General features: G+C 38.9%; 1 protein-coding gene across 5 annotated transcripts in view; it reads left to right on the top strand.

Moving 5' to 3' along the window:
• Positions 1-25,690, top strand: part of TNS3 (tensin 3) — a 200,000-nt gene that overhangs the window by 5,607 nt on the left and 168,703 nt on the right. For 3 of the 5 annotated variants that reach the window (XM_064705080.1, XM_064705079.1, XM_064705078.1), the window contains exon 2: positions 23,615-23,726. The exons of 1 other annotated variant lie outside the window; for it this stretch is intronic. The gene's annotated coding sequence lies outside the window, so the exon portion shown is untranslated. Of the gene's footprint in view, positions 1-23,614; positions 23,727-25,690 lie in introns of those variants that run through there. One more of the 5 variants, XM_064705076.1, reaches the window with a different exon arrangement.

Raw genomic sequence — 25,690 nt, 5'->3', positions numbered from 1 at the left:
TTTCAGGGCTGTGGCTGTGTTTGTAGTCGTTAGCAGAGATAGCTTACTGCTGTTAGTTAAGTTGATACTTTAGCACCATAGGGGGAATTGAGAGCAACCCATTGTGAAGAAGAGGGGTAAAATTGGTGTTGGAATCTAAGACTAGATCGTTGTGGTAAATAATCCACTATTCAGAGAGCCAAGAAAAGACAGATACCATAGCACTGTGTTTGGGGTGCTCATGTGCAATCTGGAGGAAAAGGTGAGAAGGAGCTTGAAGGTGAGCCTTCCACATCAGAGGACAATGTACTGGCTTAGAAGTCTTCCGGTATGCCTTTTAGTATGCTGTACATGCAGATTATCCCCTTCCTGCTTCAGTGCTTTAGTATGAAGAGCAATTGCTGTAACAGGAGAGACTGAGATGTGCTCAGATCAGGCATTCCTGGCTGTTTTATACCAACCACAAGCTAGTAGATTGCTCCATTAGCAAGAGGTTTCTTCCAGAGATGGATGGTTTGTAATGCCTAGCTTTAGCAGTGTTAGTTTCTGTACTGCATTGTGAGCATCCTTGTCTTCTGCCTCTCATGGAGCTAGTGAAGAGGGAGACATGATCTGTGTTCCACAGCCTGGTGTGACTTTTACCCTAATTGTAAATGAGTTAGTAATGGAAATACAGCTTTTGTGCATGCAAGCTTTTGATGAATGGATGATAGTGACTTGTTACAGGATACTTTTCTAACAGTCAGTGTCCTGGAAATAGTAGCCATAAAGAATATCTTTGTGGGTATTGTGTACTTCTGGGAATGTCTGGTTTTCTGAAAATATGTGCTAGGTTTTGTTTACCTGGTGCACTTTCCTGTCGTGTTTGCAATTGAAATGTAATTTTAAACAAATAGTTGATATTGTATGTCTGCCAGGTTATAGGTGATTTGCTGTTTTTTAATTTATTATATATACATGAAGAAACTTCAGCTGCTTGGATTTTGGTAACAAACTGTTCCCTCTGGCTTTGATGACTGTGTTGTTACCTGATTATAGCTAATAAACACATAGACTGTTGTGGTGGTCAAGAAATGAGAGCCTAGGTCTGTGATTTAATGAATTGCTGTTGATTTTAGTATGTAATCAATTTAATTTGTGCTTGAAAAACCTCTGAAAATGCTTCCTTTAAGAACACAAAGTATTTCACTAAGTTAGAAGTAAGTAATTCCTGAGGCATGTAATCTTTTTTTCCAGTCATTCAATTATTCTTGCAGTTATCAGCCACACTCAGTCTTTAGGACTAGTTTTATTTTCAGTTGAGATGGATTTGATTTGGAAGATGAAAAGTCAAGTACAACCTATTACTGCAGGTTCTGGGAAACCTGGCATTTCCAGTGGCAAATTCAGTAGGTTAGGGTGTTTAAGATCAAACTCTGCAGGGTTTTTTTTAAAGTAGTAGACTGGATTTTAAGTAATAAATGTTTGGATTAGTAGATTTCAGCTGAACCACTGAGATTGTTATTAGCCTGTTTCCTAAAATTTCTGTCTGTTCTCTGTTGGGGCTCTGGTCTAGCCCCAGTATTGGATTTTTTTTTTTTTTGACCTGTAAGATCATAAACATTTAAAAAACCCCCTGCTATTCTATTATAGTTGCTCTTGCTCTTTGAGCATGGTTTGTTGAAATAAAACTGTCTTTCAAATATCAGCAATATGCATGTTTCAGAAGTGCATCTTCAATCTATGAGTAAATTATAGCACATAAATATGGGCAAGTCTTTACATATATTCTTTATGATTGTGGAAACAAATGCCTGACAATTCTGTGCTTTTTGTAACTTTGCAGGTATTCCCTTTCAGCAGGTATTCAGCAGTGTCCTTGCTGCAGTTGATACCAGCTGTTCTGTTATTTTGAGGTCTTACTGTAGTTGAGAGCTTTTTGTATTCTGCAGTATTTTATGGATGCTAGTATTCTTTTTGTCTAATTTCTTTCTGTCTTATATACTGTGGTTACGTAAAATATTTTGGTGCTGCCCTTCTGCTCCTTTACCTGCCTGCCTTCCAAAAGTATATTTAAATGTGAAAGCTCGAATCTTATGTTAAAATTTGTCTGTCTATATTAAATTACGTATGTTGTTTCAAGACACTTAATGATGGGCCAGAGGAGGAATTAGTTTTATTTCTGGCTTGACACTTAATATTCTTCCATAGAGTTCTTGCCTTTTGAAGCTTAAAAATTCTGCCTTTTCAGTCTAATATTGTGCTTTGACTTCTGTACTGCTTTCTGTAATGTGCTTAATTTGTGATATTTTTCTCCCCCCTCCCCCATCCCCAGCCTTGGTAAGCACACTGGACTTTTCTCCAAGGAATAGCTTTCCTGAAGCACAATAGTTTTATTGTTAGCACTGATAAAATGCATCATAAGATTTATAGTTCCATCTAGGAAATGAACCTATAGAGGAGTTATGCCAGAAGCCAGTTAGAACTCCATTCCCCAGGAAGTGCAAGAGTAGCGTGTCAAAATCTTTTAGCTTTTGCGGGGAGTATTCTTTTGTTTAATACCTGCTCTCTCTGCTATGCAGAGGTAATTTGAAGAAAACAAATTTAAAAAAAAATTGCAGTTTTAACTTTCTAGTTGTATGTCATTAAAACACTTTGACCGTTCCCTGTGTGTATACATGCTGTTACTCTATTTTATTTTGAAATGCAGATGCTAATTCTGCCCTGAAAAGAGAATAGCTGTTCTCGTTGTATGTTAGGGTAATAAGGTGTATGAACAAGCTGACCTTTACCAAAGGTTAGAGACATAATGAGGCACTCCAGCTTTCATTATTGTCTGCAGGAGAGAATATGCCTCTTACCAAGAAAGAGGATTTGGGGGCTAATTGGGAAAGAGTGGCTGTGTTCAACTGTGACATCTTGAATCTACAAGTACAGAACAGTACTTCTGAGGAAAACCAGGACTGAAGCATTGATTCTCAGTTTAGCTTAAGACTATCGATTCCAAATGCTCAATGATTGTGGGATGCAAGATCATGTGTTGCTAGAAGGAATTGATAGATAATCAGAAGAATCTTTGAGACTTGTTTTCTAATGGTTTGTGGCTATTTATGAAGAAGGCAGACCCTAGTTGAATTAACACTTCATATACAAGATCCAGTTGTCCTGGTTAGTGCCTTTAGCTCTGTGCTTTCAAGTGAGACTATGTCCCCTGCAGGTGTGAGATTTTGTGAAAATATAGTTATTCTGCTTAATTAGAAAACTTGGTTTGACTGAGCTGGACTGAAATGTGAGTAAAGCCATATTGTTGTGCATGGCCTCGTTTTTGGTAGTGGGGGGTCACAGAGGTGGCTTCTGTGAGAAGCTGCTAGAAGTTTCCACCATGTCCAGCAGAGACAATCCCTGATGAGTCTGAAGATGAACATGCTTCTGGCCAAAGCTGGGCCAATTAGAAATTATGGTAATGCCTCTGTGATAACATATTTAAGAAGAAAATCAAAACAAAGTGGGGGCACGGTGTTTTTCTATCCAGAGAAGAGGAGGCAGTGAGAACATGTGAGGGAAACAACATGGAGACACCAAGGTCAGTGAAGGAGTGGGAAGAGGTGCTCCAGGCACCAGAGCCAAGATACCTCTGCAGGCTGTGGTGACTGATGACCATGGTGAAGGAGCTGTACTCCTGCAGCCCATGGGGATCCATGGGGGATGCAGAGATCTGCAGCCCGTGGGGGAGGTGCTCATGCTGGAGCACCTGCATGGGTGGATGCTTGGAGGAAGCTGTGGTCCAATGGGAAACAATGGAGAGAGGGGGTCCCTGCTTCCAGGCTGGAGCAGCCTGTCCTTGGAGGACTGCACCCTGTGCAAGACTCACTCATGCTGCAGCAGTTTTGGGAGGACTCTTTGTCTGTGGGAGGGACTCACATTGCAGTGGTTTTGGCAATGCTGCTGCTCATGAGATTGGAGCCACATTGGAGAAGTTAACGGAGAACTGTGTCCTGTAGGAGGAACCCCACGGTCTTATGATGGAAGGACTTTTCTCCCTGAGCAGTGGAAGAAGATCTGGGGTGAACTGACCAAAACTCTGCCCCCTATCTCTTTCCACTGTCAGTAGGAAGGAGGGAGGCATTGGGGGAAAAAAAGTGGTATTAAGGGCTTATTTTACTTCTCATTATCCTCCTCCTATTTTATTAATATTAAATTTACTTTGTACCTCTAAATTGAGCCTGTTTTGCCCTTGGAGTGTCTTCTTCCAGTCCTTAGCTCATGAACCCTTTGCCCAGCTGTAGGAGGGTGAGTGGGTGACTTTCAGGGGTGCCTGGTGTTTGGCCAGTGTCAAACCGTGATGGTATTCTGGGTAATCATTCTAATTTCAAAGACTTTATTGCTCTGGGAGGGACAGGAGGGATATAGTATGTGTGAATGGGAGGTGGTGAACATTCCTGAAGGGGATTAATTTTGAGGTGACTTAGATGCTTTGATCCTTGCCATCTGCAGGCTGGCTTGTTTTAGCTTGCTAACATAGGGCTAGCAAATTCCCGCCTTCCTTTTATGTTTGAAAAATTGCTTATAGCCCGCACGTGACTCTGTAATTGGGGAGGGATTGTTCATTCTTGTCTGCTGGAAGACATTTCTCTGTCTGCTGACATGGAGTTCCAGACTAGATAGAGGGAATGCAAGAAGAATGTAGATGGGAAGCAGGGCTGCAACAACTCCTAAGCTACAACTCTTGAAGAAATTGACATTAATTGTCCAGAACAACATCACGTATTCTGCAGGATGAGGGAAGTAAACTTGCTCAGTAGCACTCTGAGCCTCCTCTGTAGTATTTGGTTACTATGCAGAAATTTTAGTGAGTGTAGAAAAATTTTATTTATTGACAATCCACAATAGTTCACTCTCATGAATATGTTTTTCTTGTTTATTTCAACTTCAGACCTCTTAAATGTGGGTAGAACTGATCATATACATGGACAAGGGACTGGTGATTGCAAATTTTATGCTCTGCTTCTCAACCAAACATCTTAAAAACTGTTAAGCTTGTTCTCTATTGAACTTGTATTGCCCTGCCTCCTCTTAAGTTGCTCTTTTTTAAGTCAAGATTTTCCAAAAGAATTAGGATTTTCTTTGCATTGAATTTTCTCAGAATTCTACTTGGGTGCTTATCCTGCAGGTAAGATAGCACTCGTCAGGTTACAGAGAGATTTAATCCCTTACCTCTTCCCCACACCAGAAGATATTTTCAAAAGTTTTTTATGTGCATGTGTGTCATTTGGAACTTTTTGTCTTTCTGAGGGTATTTATTTCTTATTAAGGTAGAAACTAGCAGCACGTGAGTCAGAATCCTGGCATAAGCTTATAGGGTTTTTTTTTAGTGGCATTTCCCCCAGTGTTGCTTCTACATTCAAAGATTTTAGGAGTTTGCTTTGGATTGGGATCACTCTTTGATTATTTTAAGATCTCTCAGAATTTTGTTCAGAAATGTGTTTGATAAAGGCGGTTTTCCGGGATGAATAAATGTAGTCTGTCCAGCTTTGGTTAGATGATTTACCTTGATGCTTTTGTAGTTTGTGGCTCGTTCTAGGTGCATTGGGTCCTAAGGAAAGAATATTAAGCACTCTTCTCACCCACCTCACAGAGGTCTTTTTAAAAGAAACCAGCGGCAGGTGAAACCTCCTGAACTCACAGTGACTGTCACCTGCTGGTAGATCAGTGTCTGCTAACAGGAGATTGTGTATTTGGGGTTAAATTTGAGTAAACTGAATGAAGCATGGTTTGTGGGTGGTTTTTTTTTTTGTCTTTTTTTGTCTTCTTTTTTTTTTTTTTTTTTTTTTTTTTTTGGTGTTTGAGAGACCTTGAGTGGTGTAGTATTATTAACAAAAATTGAAAGAACTGGCAATTCTGCCATCTGCTACCATTTTTGAAGAGCAGTAAGTGGTTTCTAGTAATTGAATTACTTTCTTAAGAAATGTCTCTTTAAGGAGGTGATGACTAAAGCAAGTTGAGTGAGTCAAAGAACATAAACTGTGCAATGCCTGTAAAAATGATTTTTTTTTTTCAGGACTGTGTTAGGTATTGGCACTTATTATAGGAGGACCTCTGGGACACCTTGGAGGATAATTTTTTGTTGCTGTCTCTGTGGAAGTATTTGCTTCTAGATTTAGATAGGTCAGTCAGTAGTGAAGAGGAAGTCTTAGCATAGGTCATGATGCAAGTAAGTATTGCAGTAGATTATAAGCTATACAAGCTTATGCTGACTTGAATGCTTGGAAATGATGGCATGAGTTGGACAACTATGAGTCTAAATTCCTGGTCATCTGATTCTGCTAGAAATTTTCACTTAGATGACTTTGTAGGATCACCTTGCTTTCCTGAGTCTGAGCTCACTGGAATTCTGAATCTCAGTTCAAGCATGTTATGAACAAAAATTCGGTTAATATTTTTTTTGTGAGAAAAAGTTACAAAAAGGCAGCCAGATCTCTGTCCCTGCCAGGGTTCTGCGTGCTTTGTTATTGTAATCACGGGTCATTGTAGCTTATCGCCCCTTTTGTATTAGTAAAGGCCCTGGCTGGGGTGGGGTGATGGCTCTTCCCCGAGGCTAAGGTGTTCTCTTTTCCTACCATAGTGAAGACACCTGAGAGGGTGGGGGGGGTTATGCAAAGTGACTCCAGGACCAGCATGCTTTTTTGGGACCCCGACTCAAAATGCAACGAGAAAACCCTAAAAACAACGAGCCAAATAAGGATTGAGAGACTAAAGTGATGTCTGGACGTGAGGAGCCGAGTGCTGAGCCTGCAGAGATGCTGAACACCTTCGGAGCCCCTCTCGCCCTTAGCAGAGAGTCGTCCTGACGCCGGGATCGGGCGGGACAGAACCAGGGAAACCAAGATCTGACGGGGACACCACGCCTTAAAGGCTCCCACGAGGACCGGATCCCCCGGCTCTGCCTCTAGTGGACAGAGCTGCGCATATCCTCCTCCTATGAGTCGCCCTGAGAGACACGACGGGGACTGCAGCCCCGCCGGGACGCCCAATCCTGAGCTGATCACTTTTAATAAAGGCATTAAAAAGGAGAAGAAGTCTCCTGGCCCTGTTTATTTCAAAGCAGCCTGACGTTTGGAGGATGCTTCACATAAACCAAGTCTCTAAGGGGTTTTGTCCTTTTCACAAAACACATTCAGTCACAGTGAGACAGTTAAACACAGCCATCCTTCAAGAGGCAGAGTAATAGGAAGATAATAAATTTTCTGCAAAGGGTTACCATGACAAAGACATGTCATTTAGTCTGAAGACATCTCTCTGTACTCACAGCACCTGCTAGCAGTGAGAGCAAAAAGGGCATATGTTGTGGTACAGGAATTATACAATTAATAGGTTGTGTATATGTGCATGTTTTGCATGGAAAAGATTAATTAAATTGGGTGAATAGAATACAGTAGTTCAGGTTATGAAACTGCAGAATTTGTTTTGGCTTAACTTTAAAGAATTTTATCACTTATTCTAAGAAAAATACTTCATCCTTTATTTGCTTGCAAAATGGTATTTCTTTGTTATAAATTTCTGCACTAGTATTGATGTCGTACTACCTGTTCTATCAATATACTTACTACCTGTTCTATCAGCAGTAAATTTTGGTTTCCAGAGTTCAAGCTGCTATTATATATAAACACAGTACGCTTATGACTGTATGGAGGACTTGGAGACAGGTTGGAGTCTCAGGTTCACATGGTGAACTGTGGTGTGTTAGGTTTTTCAAGATGGTGAAAGAATAACTGGAAAGCAAAAAGGTGGACAATTAATTGCAGACAGGGGAAGGTGATAGCTGCAGTCAGTGTAATAACAGGCTGTGAATTGAACTTAAACTGAATTGAACATTAGTTTGCACAGCTGTCTGGCATTTTGTTTTCCTTTACACATTTCCCCCTGTGCTGCCACTCTTCCTTCTGCTCCCTGTAAAAAAATTCAGACCAAGTGGGATCTGATACAGATGTGAAATAAAATGTTGCTGTCATCTCCATTAATAACATTGGGAAGCTTTTTCAGATGCTTTGGTAAACATTTTTATTTCTCACTTAACTGCTTTTTTGATGTACAGAGGGGAAAGGGATATGCTTAGAGCATACCTATGTGACTGTGTGGGGGTTAAGTGCTATTTAAAAATTGTTTTAGTGAGGGGAAAAAGGTTTCTAATTCTAGTGAAGTATTTTTGGAATTTGCCCTGTCAGTTAGTAACATTTCACTAACTGAAGCGACCCTTTTTTTAAAAAAGGCTCAAAACAATTAATCTGGAGAATTGGCTTGTGGGCAAACTGAGGTACGTTCATTCATCAGTGATTCAAGATATTTTATATGCTGATGTTTCTGAATTAATGCTTTTAACTTGGAAGAACGTTATCACATCTGTGCATTCCGTGTGGTTTCTCTACTGCTGAGGGCTGCATCTTGTAAAAATTTTACTGCCTTACAATCTTGTGTGTAGTGAAAATTAACAAACAAAACAAGCATATAGTCATAGGTTCTCTTTGGCTGTTAGTATCAGGTTTGTTTGGCAACATTAAGACATTATAAATCTTTGCTGAAAGAATACTATGAAGAGACAGGTCTCTCTTTTCCACTTTTTCTTCTGTATGCTCTTGCTTGGGAGAACAGTGTGTGTTCCGACTGTAGTTTGCTCAGTATGCTTATATGTGTTTGTAGGAAATTGAGTTATTGTTTGGAAATTCTGCCTTTGCTGTAAGGGAAAGGACAGGACAGGGCCTATGTTGATATACAGCTACAGTTGAAAAATTTTACAAATTTTCCTGCTCTAAGCTGCATTATACAAAGAAAGTCACATAATTCTAAAAGGTCAACATACAAATCTTGAGTAGCTAACTGTACACTTGCAGATGCTGTTTTCCCAGTACTGCAGAATCACTGCTTGTTCTTAGTTGCTTAGTTTTGTCAAATGACTTGCTGCTTGTTAAGAAGTCTACTTTGCCAGATAAAAATATTTTGAAAGAGCAAAACCTCTAACCATCTGGCTTTTTGGATTTGGTAGCTTTTTCTGGAAAGATTACCTCTTCTTCATTAATAGATGATTGCAGATGCACCTCAGATTTTGACAAAACAGTATTTGTGCTTTCCCTTCACAACATTTGTAGAAATACCAGCCTGCAGATCTGCCTTGTAAACCAACCTGAAGACAAACATGTCCAGGCAATAAAGATGCTTCAGAAGTTGTAGTTGATTTCAAAAGCACTACATGATACACTACATACACTACATGATATACTCTGTAATAATAAAAATGTTACCAAATAATGGGATGTCAAAACTAACTAAGCCTTTTAAATAAGCATTCAGTGGTCTCACATGTTTTTTGTTATTAATTTCCATGAAATTTCAGATTTTGGCAAGTGCATAATGGGACTATTGCTTTTGTAAATTGTCAGAACCCAGGAAATTCCTCTGGCTGCCCTAGAGGACTCGAGCCCATGCCTGGGGAGCTCAGAGACCTTGCCATGGAGTTCAAGACCCCTGTGCCTTTGATCTTGACCAATGGAGCAAATTACCACCTTTATATGCAGAATTACAAGTCAAGAGAGTTTAAGTAGAATAATAGTTTGTCATGGGGTGAAAAAATAGATTTTTGTGGTTTTTGGAATGGGGGCTTGGGGTCCCAAGATAGAGAAATTTGGGCATGCCTTGTCCCTTTTCCTTCTTCTTCCTAGCCTCCGTGTTCTGAGTGATGGTGGCACTTTTAGATTGGTTTAGAGTAGAAGCTCACTGTCTAACGTAGGTGATAGGTATTGGAAAGTTATTGTAAATAATGTACATGTAGTTTTTAGTATAAAAAGATAACACCGCCTCTGAGGTGGTCAGTGTGCCTCAACCCGACCTGCCAGACAGACCTCGGCAGGTCAAAGAAAGAATTTTATAGATAAGAAACAATAAACAACCTTGAGAACAGGAATAGAAGTGTTCTGACTCCTTCTTCGACTGCCAGGCTGGGAAAAGAGACTTTCTAACGCATCTCGGGGTCCCTCTGACCAGCAGAGATTATGAGAGTAAATTGCTGTGATCTAGAAAATTACTTTATTTGAAGAATCTATTCTAGAAGTGCTTTCTGGTTGTTTTTTTTTGTTTGTTTTTTTTGGGTTTTTTTGTTTTTTTTTTTTTGGTGTGGTTTTTTTTTTTTTTTCTGTGGGACAGAAGGGGTAGTAACTGCTCTGATAATGATATCCTCTAGAAGTGCAAGAAAAATAATCTAACCTATGATAAAGTAGAAACTATGAAGGCTTTAAAGGAAACTTTTTTGTGAGAAAAGAGTAAAAAAGCAGAGTACTTTTCCAGTGTACCAATATGAAAGTACCCTTGGTGCTACAGATGTGAATAGAAACCGAAGATCCCTGATGAAGGGATACTGATGAGATTGGAGAGTATTTGATAAGAGTAAGGCTTTGTGGAGCTTTGTTGTTGGTGGAAGGAAGAAGTTGGTGTTTCAAGTGGATTCTTTGGGCCTTTGAAAAGGATCATGAAAATCAACTTAGGCATGTCTTGGTGAGTTTTTCTTTACTTGCTGTGGTAAGAGATCCTGATTTTAGTGCCAGAGAAATAACCAGAATAGCTATTTAGAAATTCAAAGTGTGTCATTTTTTGAGCCAAAAGAAAAGAGCAGGTTAGTTAAGCAACAATTGCATTTTATGTCATTTTCTTGATGTAATAGTTTGTCTTTGGGCGAGTGTCCAAGTTAATCAGCTACAGAGCAGACATAAATATAATAGTATAAGTATAATAACTCCATAAGTATAATAACTCCATAAATGTCTCTTGTGTTTGATTTTCATTTCCACAAGAGCTTTAGATCTTGTAGCTGAATGTGATCCTTGTACTTACGCCATTTTACATTATTCTGGTTCATTCATATGGTAGAGGAGAGTAATTAAATTTCCAAGCCTCAGACCAGTAGCAACAAATCTTTTCTTGGCTGGATGAGAACACAGAATGGTCCCAGTTGGTTGCAGCCTGCACTTGTCAGTGACCTGAATTGATGAAATTTGTCAAGATGGCTATTTTCTTGTACTCTTGCTAGAGGTAAAGATTTGAATAGGAATAGCTAACTGAAAAGGTGGAGACCATTTGGACAGGCAGGCAAGGGTGTTATCCCATCTCCAGCCTGTGACTGAAGTGACTGTGAAAACGATTATTAATAAGGTGGGATTAAGGTTAACTTAAGCAAAATTTTTTTATGTATAAAAATCCAAGGTTCAGCAGAAGTAGGTATAATTATGGTTATTGGCTTGCTATTGATGCATTCTTTTACCATAGCATGGTACGCTTTGTTGCTAAATATTTCTTCCATTTGCTCTCTCAAATAGAGGTAAGGTTGAACCTGATATGGCAAGTGCTTTCCTATTGAAGTTGGAGGGAGATGACCCACCTTGCATTGGTCAGCCATCGACTCCAATTTATTAATCCATCAGGCACCTTTTATAACAGTGTTAATTCACTTCATGCATATTGCAAAATCTGAGCTCACAATAGGTCAGAGATAACATACCAACCCCTCCTTATGTTTTCAATACCAAGATTTGGGTTCTCAAAATTATTCTTGCTTTCCCAAAACAGCCAAAGATAGAACATCTACTTGTTATGAGAAAGCTGCCTGAGAACCCTGGTATGCCAGGTTCTCAAGGCCTTCATGTTTGTCACCTTTACTTGTAATTAAAAATAACCTGAGAACCTCTGCTGTTCACAGAAACAGGCTGTGAGAACCTGCTCCTCACAGCTGCCTTCTAAGCCATCTCTGAAAAAATCTCCAACACTTTCCCCTTCATGTCTGCCAAAGCCTGAATAGCCTACTTTCCATAGTACTGATTCAAGTACCAGAGCATAAAGGATGGTTAGAGCTGGAAGCAGTGTGCAGATTGGAAGAAGAGTCTTATTTTGCTGTTTGTCACAGTAAGCAATGTGTCTGTTACCATCAGGTGAACACTGATTCCTCCTTAGCATTTTTAAAAAATGTTGTGCATCATGAAAATGTTGTTGTAATATAAATGACAGTTTTAACCAGGTAGTTTGGACACTAATCCTTGCTGGGTTTTTTTTGTTTGTTTGTTTTGTTTTGTTTCGTTTTGTTTTTGGTGTGTGTCATTCAGGTTCTTTAGTAAAAATACAAACCTACCTAGTACCTGCACCATCTCAAAGTTTCCTCTGATTTGTTTAGGTGGTGGATGTGGATTCTCTATATTATCTGTTGTTAGTAACAATAAGGGAATATGATCAAGGCTTTGATCCAGTATACTGCTTTAACCAGAAACACTTGTGTTCACTGGTTGGTACCACCAATCTTGTATTATCAAAAAAACCCCAAACCCAGAATATATGCAAAACCTACAGTTCCAAGTAGAGTGTTTTTCATCAGCTTGTGTTTTTAAAGACCACACAGCAACACCAGGATAAATGCAAAATAAATGACTAACCACAAGTTGTCTGCTCTCCAGTGAAAGTAATGAATTTGCATCCTGGAGCAAGACTGTTGAGTAAACACTTCTGATTTTTGGAGTGGCACTTATCCTTTATAATTTTTGTAGAAGTCTGTGTAATACTAGTCAGATTCTCTTTCCTGAAAATGGTTGATTGTAACTTGATGGAAAAAAAATTGTCAAAGCTTCAGTAAAAGAGCAGGAAAAAGTGAAACTAGATGTTATGAAGGAAATTAGGCTTTACCAAAAAGTGCACAATGGAGATTTTAGTTTTCCACATGTGGTTCACTCCTGCTTCCTAAATTATTGAAAAAAAAATTTTGTAAGCAAAAAATGTTGAGTCCTCAGGTTTAATGAAATGCAAAACATATTTCTGTTTTAAGTTGTTATATAAAACATGTTGGTTTAGACTACTGTTTGGAATAGTCTAAAATAAAAATAAAAAGAGGAAATAGATAAGGACATAATTCCAGGCATACACACAGAGTGTTGTTTTCAATATGAGTTACTATCATTAGTGCAGATGGTAATCTGTATAGGATTGCTTAACTTGAGCTGCTTACACACTGAAACAGGAGTGTGTGGAATACCATTGCTTCTGACCTAGAGGAATAAATTTAAGTACCTGCTTTGGTGTGGAGAGTGGAGGTGTTGAATGATGTTTTGGCAACAGATGCTGGTCTGTGCTCTTGTTACACTGTGCTCTTGCTTAATGTAACTCCAGCCTTTCAAAGTATAACAGCCAGGTAGACTTCACTAATATTGTCTTTGTCAGTAGGTCTTATGAGCCATGCTGATGGCCTGGGTTAAAATCAAGTAGGTAAATAAGGATGTGTGTGGGGAGAGGAGGAAACTGAGATTGCCATTTCTTCATCCTGCTTGAATGCCTGTAATGAGAACTTCCTGCAGACTTGGAAAGCTTGTTATCTTCTGCTTTTGAAGATGTAATGGTCTGACTGATGACCTCCCTGATAAATGCACTTTCAGTGTTAATTCTTCCTTAGTACAGCAGCTACTGAATGCACATATATATGCAGTGTGCAGCTGTCAACTTCCTTACCTCTGTGTACTTCTGTCCTGGATGCTGATTTTTTTCTGGAGGATAGTGGGTAGAAAAGATATATCTGTAAGATATCACTTTTAGGCTGCACACATTACCTGCTTGAAGTGCTAAATTGTTTATGTATTAATGTAGCACACTTGCCTCAAGCAGGATTGTTAGGGTAGGAGAGCAAACTCAAGCTTTGAGCCTAAATGAAATGGGTAAAAATACTACATTGGTATCAGTAATATTTCTTCTACTTCTTCGTGATTGATTTAGTGACATACATCTTCATTCCTCTCAGCTGTTTTTCTTCTGACCAATGTTCTGACACATAGCTGCTTTCTGTCTGTCCTTTCTCTAGTGCAGGTCTCTCTTCTTTTGCTTTCTCTCCTTTCTCTGCAAAACTTGGTAAATTTCCTGGTTATTCCTTGTTCCTAGTTGTTTCCTTGGGAGATTTCCTGGTTGGGTGTTTTATGATTTCTGTTTTAAATTATTATTTTGTTTGTTTTTGTTGTTTTTAATATCTGGTTCTACCACATCAGAAATCGCTACAAGAGAACTCTTGGTAGCTCTTTGGTATTTGGCCTTGTATCTGCATTATGTCACAAGAGGGTTTCATTGCACATTGCTGCAGTCCTTTGTTCTTTCTGGAAACGGTCTCATTAGGGACTATCAAGATGGAGAGAGGAAACATGCATGTAAACTCAATGTGTTTGTGTACCTGTAAGAATTCATCTGCAGGTATGATTGGAAAAATAATTTGATTTGATTGGAAAAGATTTGATTGGAGATTGTGTGTAAGATGATTTTAAAAAAACCTGGTTAGCTGGCAACATTTTGAGGGTAGATGCCTGATGTATTTGAATTGTAACTTTTCTTACACTCTTTTTTTTTTTCCTGTTAGCAGAATAAACCAAGTATGTTCAGATATGGCCTTTTTCCCCCTGTTATTTAAATACGTGAGTTCTAGTCTTCAGCTGTCTATTTCTGACTGTGGGAGTTCCAGTCATTATGTAATAAAAGCGGTGTTATAGTCTCAGAGAAGACAAGGTCAGTTCATTTAAAAAAGAAGAAAAATAGCTGTTGATAAACACTGAAATTTTATGAAAAGTGAAGGATAGTCCTTTGCCACTTTCAGACATTTCCTTTCTGTGGTATTTTCCCATACAAAACAAATGTTGGCTTGCCAATGAGATGAAGATAAAATAGACAAGCTTTTCAGTGTCTGGAGTAATGATTGTCTTAATGGACTGTCAGTCTGTCTCCTAATTGCTATTCTGCTTATACAGATGCACGAGCAGTGGAGAAATGAAGGTATTGAAACAAAAATGCAAAGTGATGAAATGAAAAGATGTGAGATCTGCTGCTGTTTTATGCGAGGAGTGAACCTCTGCTCCCCATTTGCTCCTGTTGGAAGGAGTGGGGATGAACCACTGCTCTATACAGGTTACTGATTCTTAGGGATATTATGATAAAAGAGAGCAGTGAGGATTTGGCTGGAGAAAGGCAAGAAGGTTGTTTTTCTCCAGCAGGTGTGTTGCTCTGCCTCATTTCTGCTGGAAGGAAGTTAGACTACTAATGGGCATGCATTCAGACAATCCTGAGTGCTGCTTTTCTTCAGCATACCCACTTTTTCTTCAGTTACCCACTTCTGTGCAGATCTGGTTATATTATTTTCTGGGCTGAAATCTCAGCCAGATCATGTTGGGAAGAACTTTTTGGAAAATTGCAAACATGATGAAGTTTGTATTTGTTGTTTAAAGTTGGAGGTGGTCAACTTCAAAGTTTAAAAAGGGAAAAGAAATTTATCTAATTACCAGTCTTTTTCAAACACTTTATTCTCTTATGTTATGTTTGCATTCTGTAGAAATCGTTTTTCAAAGAAAGCTTGATAGCGTTTTGTCTCAAGAACTGAAAATTTTGAGAAGAGCACCTGCAATTGATGAAGGACCTAGATGGCCTAGATAAAGGACCTCCTCTGAGGTGAACTGTCTACAAAGGACAAATGTGCGTGAAAGAATAGTACATGAGACATAGATCCAGTCTCTTGTTAGTGAGCAATGAAGTTGTTGTTACCTTTAGTCATGGCTCTCTCTGGACAGGTCACTTGATAGGGTAGCTAAGGCTCTTGACCTGTGTTCTAGAACCCAATGTGAAACTAGGTTTGTTCCGCTGCTTCTCTGTTGCATCTTGCACTGCCTTGTGTCTGTCTGGCTTTTAACTTGTTAGTTCAGAGCTGGAAGTGAGAGAGCTAAGGTGAAAAGCTTTGTATGTGACGGCCAATACAATTTTCCTTTCAGCTACCAAGGTGGTTTTTTTTTGTTCTGACAGCAGGAATTAGAAGCAGCTATGTCTAGAGATCTAGATATAGAGTACTAGGCTGTATGAATAGGCTGTGGAGCAAATTCATCCTTTTGGATTGTTAACTTGAAACTTTGAATTATATGTCAGATCCCAGCCTGTATAAAAGCATGTGGTAGGGTTATGAAAGTGGTCAACAGGATGGAAGAGTTGCTTTTTGGGAAGGGACTGAAAAGATGGGGACTCTTCACTTTGGTTTTCTGTTGCATGGCTTGCAAGGATTTCTTAGGGTGAGAGACATAGACGAGAATCTTGCTTCATGATCAGAAGGCTGGATTTATTATTTTATGATATATAATACATTATCACTATACCAAAAGGAATAGAGAAAAAAGTTGCAGAAGCTGCTCAGCTAAGAATAGAAACAGGAATCCAAAAACAAGGGAGCTCTCTGTGAATCTGTCCCAGAGCGCTTGGTCCTGTGATTGGCCCTTAATTGTAAACATGGAACATGAGCCAATCACAGGTGCACCTATTGCATTCCACAGCAGCAGATAACAATTGTTTACATTCTCTTTCTGGGGCCCCAGCTTCCCAGAAGAGGAAAAATCCCAAAGAAAGGATTTCTATGAAAAAATGTCCATGACAGTTTTCCAAAAACATGGGGCAAGTTATGCAGTCCCACAGTGCAGAAACTAGTAAGTGTCAGACACAGTGGGAGTTTACTTTAAAGTGAACAAATAAAGATACTTTAAACAAAGGAGAGTATGACTTTCTGGAACATTCTGCTACAGAATGTTGTGGGCCAGACAGTACCAGCATGCTCAAAGCAAGAATTTGACAGAACTAGTGGCAAATGTATCCATTAGCATAAATGGGAAGGATGGGTCTGTGATAGACCTTCTAGCATGCATGTACATGCAGGAGCATGAAGGGAGTAGACACAGAAGGGACAGGGCTGGCTTGCTCTGCTTGAATAGTGTCTCTCTGAAACAATGAAATACTTTTGTGAAGGAGGTGGATGTTGTGTTAACCCAATAAGGCAAAGTTTGTGTTTTGAGCCATGTTTTTTGCAATTGGCTGTTGATACACTGAATAAACATTGAGTGCTGGTGCTTTTCACCTCTGACCTTTTTCTTTAAATCTGTATGGTGTGTAAGGTCATTTGGACCCCGCTTTTTAGGGGCTTTTTTGGTTGGGTTTATTTATTTGTTTGTTTTTTGAAAAGTGTATAGGTTTGAAAACCTGGTACCTGGGTAGAATTTCTTATTAAAATAATGAAGACCTGGATGTCTTTAGTCTGAGAAACTACAAAGTTGTCTGCTGCTTGAAATTGTAACATGAAATATTTTCAACAAGCAGGGATAAAAGTACTTTCTGTCTTTTTATGTTACTTTTTTGGCCCCTTATGCTTGTATAGTAAGGCAATTTGTGCTACCAAATAACATGACTTTTTTCTTTTTAACATGAACTTTACTCAGCTGGTTTGGTGAGACATTTTTTTCCTCACTAATTTCTCCATGTGCTGTCACTTGAATCGCAAATCAGGAGCAGGCTCCACTTGGACACATTGCTGGTTCAGTTTGTATGATCCTAAGTCATAGCTCTCTTCTCTAGCTTGGTCTACTTGTTTATCTTTCTGTGAAACACCTTGAATGAATGAGGAGAAAATGAGTTATCTGTAACAAAGACTCCATTGTCTTTGAAATTCCTCTTAAGTTATTTAGTAATAGTGTTAGTACCATAACTAGCCATTTGTGTACATTTTAGGATGTGTGTGTGAAAATAAAATCATATTTTTATGCATGCATACATACATATAGAGCCAGAAATGCCTTATTTCAGCCAGTGTAAAAATACTTTGGTGTTCTAATTCTTTTGCCACCGTCCCATATTCTTGTCATGTAGCATAGGTTCTACAGTATTTATATATTCACTGGTGGTGAATAATGTTTTGGAAACATCTATGAATATTTCTTTAGCCTATAAAAGGTCGTTGAATACCTATTCCGCTAATACATTGCTGGCCCCTCCCTCCATGTATTTAAAATAATAGTTGTAACCATTATATAATCCAGTGGATTTAAAGCTACCTTGGAGAGTAGAAGAATGCACAAGGAGAGTCCTAGGAAATTGCAGTATAGGTTGGTAAGTTAGAGGATAAGGAAAAGGAATTTGTATGACCACGGGTGGGATGTGAACAAAACATATTTTTTTTTAATATGATTCTGCAGTTATGCTAAGAGGCCATGTAAAATTCAGCAGGACTAGAGTCTGCCATAGAGTTAATAGGGCTTTTTACGTATATTTATAATTTTCTTTTAGCTGGAATGTGACATGGAATTTTACAAGTTTTGGAGATAGCCAAGACCTGTTTGCACATTATTTCTCTATCTCATCAACACAGTGAAACACCTAAATAAACTATTTCATTTCAAAAGTCTAATCATTTTTTTATTATGTTTTTGAAAATTTTCTCATAAATATAAATTAGTCACTGCCTGGATGACTTTTTAGGGAACCAATTTTGTTCAGCTAAGTGCCTTTTTTTGGTTTGTTTTTAATGGAGCATGTATGTGTGTGGATATAACTATAGTTATATGGTTTTTGTGAAGATTATTTGAAAAGGTTTAATTTAAAAATATTTCCTTGATTATTTAATAAAATATCTAGACCCTCTGACTTCCTCTTTAAAGAATGAACTGTTATTACAGTTGCAGTTTGCATGTTGGAAACATGAAGTTGAAATAAACTAATGTTGCTAAGGTTTGTTATTCATTGAAACATTAACTGTTATGTTGTGATATTATATTTGGGAATAAAATGAGGAATACCTATTCCATAGGTGTAATGAACCAGTGCTAAGTCTCTCTTAAGAAGGAATTGCTGTACTGGTATTGCCAAAAACAAAGTTGTGGATTTTGACTGTTTTAATCTATATTGGCTTAATTTCAGTCTTGAGAGTTTTTTGTGTGAACTGCCTTTGACAGAGTTGCTGTGAATTTTGCATCTGATGATGTTTAGCCTATAGCTACCTAATGAAAATGCTCTGTCATTAGTAGTATTTGAAATTCATCAGCTGATGAGGACTGCTGAGGATGCATCTGTCAAGTTTTTACACAATCCTCAGAGTTACATTGATGTAAGCCTGGGACAGAGTTCCAAGTTCATTAGATTTCTGCATGCCAAAGAGTGCGCAGCATGGCAAAATACTTCCAGAGTAATTTTTATAATGCTATCAATTGAGACCACATGTAATTACAGCATTTTTCTTTGGCCAAAACCTGAGTCTGGAGCCTGTGGTTCTGCACTGTTTTCTTCCAGTTTATGCTCCTAACAATTATGAGCACTTTGGATTCCAATCTTGAGCCTCATGAAAGTAGCATTGCTTGCTGTTTGGTGTATTTGCTTTGCCTTATCTTCAGTTCCCTCCCCCCCGCCCCCCCCTTCTTTATATATATTTTTCTTTCTTTTTCCTTGGTGTCTTTCTTTGTGATTCTCCACTAAAGCTTTACCAGGTGTCAACAAAAAAACCTTTATCTAGGCTTCTGTAGATTTCACAGTTATGTTGAGTTCTTGTATAAGGAGAATGTAAGTTGTGGGTACTGAATTTCCTAAATAAACTGTTTAACTGAATTGCTTGGAGAGGCCACAGTGGCCTAAAATGAACAACAGGGAACAAAACATACACATTTTAAAATACAGATGCCAAGACTGCAATGCAGAATATTTCCTAAATACCACAGAGAAAAAATGCATTTGATGTTTATGTTATAAATTAAACGGACAGGTTGACTAGTTGATCAACTAATGTCAAGACCTACTTAAACTAAACTTCAGTATATAAACTGTGGGTTATGATAATTGTCTTTCTTTGTAAGAGTGCAGGTGCCAGGGTTTGCGAAGAAGTGTTTGTTAGGTAGGAAATAAGGAGAAGCAGGCCTAGCAACAGAATGAATTTACAGTGAAGTTTATCCAATAATTTCTTCAAAAGTGCAAGTTCTGCTAAGCTTATTTTTAGAGGGCGTCACAGACATGTCCCAAAAGTAGAACTTTGTAGGGAAGAAGGGAGGATAAATCTAAAATGAAAATTGTGGTTTTTTTGTTTAGAAGTTTACAAAGAGAAACTGCAGCAAGCAGTGGAGATTGCTTTTTCTCCCCCCTATTTTCAAATACATATGTAGATGAGGCTATGGAAATGAGGGACTCCCAGCTCTTTGGGAACAATGCCCAAACCCAGTACAGAACCTCCTTGTCTTGGATTAGAGAAGTAACCTGCGTGTAATGACATTTTTTTCTTCCTCCTAGACCCCTGTCTCCTTAAAAACATCTCCTGTAGTTTCAAAGGCAAAAAAATCCAATCATGACAGAGATTTTTCAAAGCAAAAAACTTTGATCTGTTTGCCATCAGCTATGTTCCTATGTAATTCTGGAGTTCAGCTATTCTTTTTCTTTGTTGTTTATTTTTGATATTAATCATACTTCTGACAACATCATCCAATTTAACCTGAAGTAACATGCTGCAAATGTCATACAGGGGAATTTGCAAGGAGTGATCAAAGTGTCTAATTACCCTGGTTTTAGCTAGGGTAGAGTTAATTTCTTCTCAGTAGCTATTACAGTGCTGTGTGTAGGATTTGGTATGAAATGGTGTTGATAACAAACTGATGTTTTTGTGCTTTGCCAAGTTTTGTTTATACTAAGTCAAGAACTTTTTTCTCCTCCTTGTCTCGTGCTCTGCTGGTGAGGAGGCGAGCAAAACAATCTGGGAGGGAGTGTAGACGGGACAGGTGACCTGAGCTGACCAAATAGACGTGCCACACCATAAAACATCATGCCATATATATATAAACTGGGACAAATTACTGAAAGGGTGGCCAGTCTGCATTCAGGAGGAGGTGGTCTTGCATCAGTCAGTGGGTAGTGAGCAATTGCATTGTGCATCGCTTACTGTTTCCTTTTTATTATCATTATTATTTACCATTGAAAACTAAGTACAATACAATAATAATTATTAATAAATTGTTCTTACCTCAACGTACAAATTTAACATTCCATGTGGGGTGGAGGGAGAAGAAAGAGGGAAGCTGACTGAGCAGCTGGTAATTTCCATCTGGGCTTAAACCACAGCAGGCCCCTTCCTGGTTTCTGGTGCCAAAAAGACTGTGGTGGGTTGACCCTGACTGCATGACAGGCACCCACCAAAGCTTCTCTATCACTTTTCTCTGCAACTGGACAGGGAAGAGCTCAAGAGTTGAGATAAGGACGGAGCCAGGTGACTCACCAAATGCCATTATGGGCAAACTAGGCTCACATTAGAGATATTAATTGAATTTGTTGTTAACAAAATGAGAGCAGACTAATGAAAAATTAAATTAGACCTTAAAAATACCTTTCCCCACTCCTACATTTTTCCCAGCTCTACCTCTTCTCCCCCAGCGGTGCAGGGAGATGGGGAATGGGGATGCACATCAATTGATGATGAGTTGTTTCTGCTTCTGCTCAGGGAGAGGAGTTTCCCCTGCCTCCAGCATGAGGTCCCTCCTATGGAAGGCAGTGCTCCATGAACTCCACCAAAGTGAATCCATCCCATAGGCTGCAGTTCTGCATAAACTGCTGCAATGTGGGTCACTGTTCCACAGGTCCTTTGAAAACAGCCTGCCCCAGTGTGTGTCCTTCATAGTATCACAAGTCTTACTAGGAAACCTGCTCCCTGCTCCCTCCTTTGCAAGGGTCTGCAGGTCCCTGCCAGAAGTCTGTTCTAGCACAGGCCTCTCATGAATTTACAGCCTCCTCTCAGGCATCTACCTGCTCCAGCGTGGGTCTCCTCCATGGGCTGCAGGTGGATTTCTACAGTCCTGTGTTCCTCCGTGGCCTGCAGAGGGACAGCTGCTTCTCCGTGGTCTTTACCACAGACTACAGAGGAACTCAGCTCCCATGCTTGGAGCACCTCCGCCTCCTCCGTCTCTACTGACCTTGGTGTTTGCAGAGTGGTTCCTCTTAGGTATTCTCACCCTGCTCTTCTCTGCCCAAAATTATATCTGCACAATAACTTTTTTCTTCTTAAAAACGTTATCATAAAGGCATTACTACCATTTCTGACTGGCTCAGCCTTGACCAGCAGTCACTGTCTTGGAGCCGGCTGGCATTGACTGTGCTGGAAATGGAGGAAACTTCTATGAATTTCTCATAGAAGCCACTGCTGTAATCACCCTGCCCACTAAAACCTGGCCATGCAAACTCAATGCATTATTAAGCACTGTATACAATTCAGTTTTATTTCTCAAATGTTTCATCTTCTCTTTTAGACTTCCAAGGATGTGGACTAGTAGATTATTTCTCTCACTAATTTCTGCTGATTAATATACCTTATCATGGGAAAGATTTTCTGAAAGTTTATTCCTGTAGTCTCTAATTTATTGTTAATGGATGTAAGTGAATTATCTTGGCTTTGCACTGGGGGTAAGACCAATAATATTTCCTGAAGCTATTCTTAAGATCAAGCTGACTGTGAACCCCCCAGTGGGGATAGTCTCTGAGCCCCTACACTGCTCAGTGTGGTCAGTTGTTGCAATCTCTGCTCCTCGGGGCTTCTGTGGAGTTTTTAGGCCCATGTGGAGGCTGTATGTGAAAAGTGTAATTGATTTTTATTACTGTTCTTGTGCCTGTCGTGTAGTTGTGTTGAAGTTATTTTTGGAGTCAATGAACCTTTCACCTAGAGCCATGGTAAGTTGCTTAAAGCCACAAAGAAATCTTGTGATACCTCTTTATCATGTTACCTTAGGCATTGCACCATGCTAGGAAACTCTCTCAACCAACATACGGGTGGAAGTCTGGTGCTACAATGGTCCAGTCATGGGACAGCTTTCTGCTTCAAGACACTTGTGATGCCAAAGTTCAGCACAGGTGTTAGTGTTGAATGCAGGCTTGTTTGCAGTATTTTAAGGGCAGTAAAGTGCAAATGTGAAATGAAAATGAAGAAACGTGAAGAGTGCTGGGAGGTTTTCATGGTCTGGTGAAATGTACATTTATTTCTGAATAGGTGACTGATATTTCCAAAAAGTCTGCCAATGAACATGAATGTTGTTCTGCACCTTCTAGAAAAGATAACAGCTGTCAAAGGCTTTTGGTAGCCTTCTCTGTTTTTTTGCCTAAATGTTTCCTAAGTTAAAGAAGCCATAAAATACATGTTACAAATGTGGTATTGACTTTTTGAATTTTGTCCCCAGTTAGAAATTTAATAATTGCATTATATTACGATATGATATTTCAGCTACTGTGGAAATAGTGCTACTTTAAACTAGTGTATGTTTCTCATGCAGGAATGAGACAAAGGGATTTTAAGGCTTTGGTTAAATTGGCTGCTGTGATAGGGCACTACTTATGATATTTTTAACCAGTTTAAACTGAACCAATGCTAGTTTTTATGTAGATAAGACCTTACGTCAGAAGACTGTTGAGTTATATAATAGACATTATTCTGTATTTCCACTTAGAAGATAAGTTATAGAGGGAATTGTGAAATTATGATAAAAAATTAATTGCAGTGGCCATGTGCTGATATGGAAGAGATTGCTTACATTTTGTTGTCTCCCACACTTGAGAGTTGAAGGGCAAGGATGAGAGAGCGAGTGAGAGCACTTATATGCTACTACTATTATACTGCTAAATATAATATTACTGTTAAATTGTATTATATACAAAAGTATACTGTTAAAATATTTTATATATATACACTACTATATATAACACCACTGTTACTTTTATTTTAAAATTATTTATATTTCCCTTAAAATTCTGACTCAAAAGCTGAGTGAAGGTCTGGTGTTATTCTCCTTGCTTCCAGCATCAAGAAACAGCTTCAAGGTCTCACACCTTCAAAAATAAGTCTTTTAAGAAATCCAGTATCTGTGGATTTTGCGAACAAGTCATTGACAACCAAGGAATTTCCTGCAGAGGTGAGTAATATATGATGTGGTTTTTACTTTCTTGCTTTGTTAAGAAAATTAGTTTTATATTAATGTTAAAGTTTCTAGGAATACATGTTTCTGATAAGTCCCCTTGGACTAAGTTACCTTTGGTTTATTTCCTTCCTTTGTACAGTAGGATTCCCTGCTACTGTCAGGAAATAGGGTTCTGTAGTAGGTAATTGGACTTGTATAATCATGTGCTTTTACTACTATGGTATTCAGACAGAATAAGGCAGTGCCTGCCGAGGATCTGTGAGGGGGCATATGAGTGACATTTGCATGGTAGATAACACTTGGCTCTGGAATTCAGTCTACAAATGAGGAAGTGTGTGAGCCTTGCTCTCTGAGACATGAAGGATATATCTATGTTAATTTGCAAAAAAAAAAAATCACAAAAGCAGTTGTCTATTTCCTTTAATTTTTCTATTTGCATTATGCTCTGTCTAATCCTTGGTCCTTCAGTCTAATCACTCACTGAAAGAATAAAGATCTCCTGGATAACACAGACTAGAGACTGTCTGCCTGCGGCATTCCTGACTGCACCTTACTGCTGTATTCCCTCACCCTTCTCCCTTGTAGAACTGCCCATCCTTTCATCTTCTCCGTGGGGATACCTGTGATAAATATTGGGAAAGCTTAATATGTCTTTTCTGCAGGTTATCCGGGGATAGGGCTTTTGATCCCCTGGTTCTGCCTGGTTAATGTTTGACTTCTGTTATTTTACATTAATCAAACAGTTTCTTTACTTGCTTTGTGCATGGAGTACCTCCCAGAATGAGAATGTTATTGTCTGTTCATCTAAAAAGTAGTTGCTGTTTTCAGTTAGAGGTGTTTGCACCAACTTCAGGTTCTAGTTGAATCTCCTTCTCCCATCTCCACCCTTCCACATTCTTCAGGCACATTAGGATCCCTCTGAGGGTTTGCGAGGGAAGTGTGAGAGGATGTGAAAGGAATGTGGCCATTTTTGGAGCTATGGTACAGACTGCACCATAGAACAGCTATATATTCAGCATTGTAGCTAGCATCATAGGAATGGTAATCATGTATGCATTTAAAAAAAAATTCGTCTGTCTGTCCTTCTGGAGGTTGATTCCAAAGTTCTTAGGATTTAGTTGTTTTCAAACTAGCAGAAATTGTTTGAAAGGAAGACTGTTTAGTGAAGGAACTGTCTAAAGACCCTCTTGATCAGCTTCACTGTAAAAAGTACTCTATCAGGAGAGAATCAGAACTTTGATTCATAGAATGATTTAGACTGGTAAAGACCTCTGACATCATTGTGTCCAAGTGCTAGCCCATCACATCCAAGTATAACACTAAACCATGTCCTAAAGGGCCACATTGATGTGTCTTTTAAATGCCACTTCCTTCCAACACACTCCCCATTCAAATACATTCATGTCTATGATACATCTGTGTCTGTATTGAAGTCAGTTTTGGATAAAAAAGCTGTGAGTGGGTGTTGTGTAGGTTTTTAGTAGTATCTGGTGGTCATTTTGGGGGTGTGTTTTTTAGCCCTGTCTTGTAAATGTGGTGATTAAAAACTTACTGTGAACAACGTTTGAATGAAAGGTGCCTTTGAATGATGTCCCTTTATCCTTTCATACTTCATTCTGTCCCAGTAAAGCATTCTCAGTTACAGCTTTTTTACAAAAGCAGTGGCAGAAAGGAAAGAGAGTTGAAGGATGGGAAGCTCCTGGCTCTTCTTCAGCATGGTAAGCATGTTTGTCTTTGATACAGATTCTCATTATGAAGTAAGGACAAAAAGCTGTGGATTGATTTTGACAGTACCTGCATATCTTGCAGTAAGCCCAGGACTGCACAACTCCCCGTGTCTCTTCAGCACTACCTCAAACTTGAATGTTCTGGTTTGATTTTCCCTGAAGTACAGTATAATTTAATTCACGGCTAAGCAAATAATACATAATAGTCTTGCACATTTACATGGTTAGCAA

This window comes from Zonotrichia leucophrys, chromosome 2 (assembly GCF_028769735.1).
Source record: "Zonotrichia leucophrys gambelii isolate GWCS_2022_RI chromosome 2, RI_Zleu_2.0, whole genome shotgun sequence".
NCBI lineage: Eukaryota > Metazoa > Chordata > Aves > Passeriformes > Passerellidae > Zonotrichia > Zonotrichia leucophrys.
The sequence above is the reverse complement of the archived record's forward strand: the minus strand, read 5'-3'. Positions and strand labels throughout refer to the sequence as shown.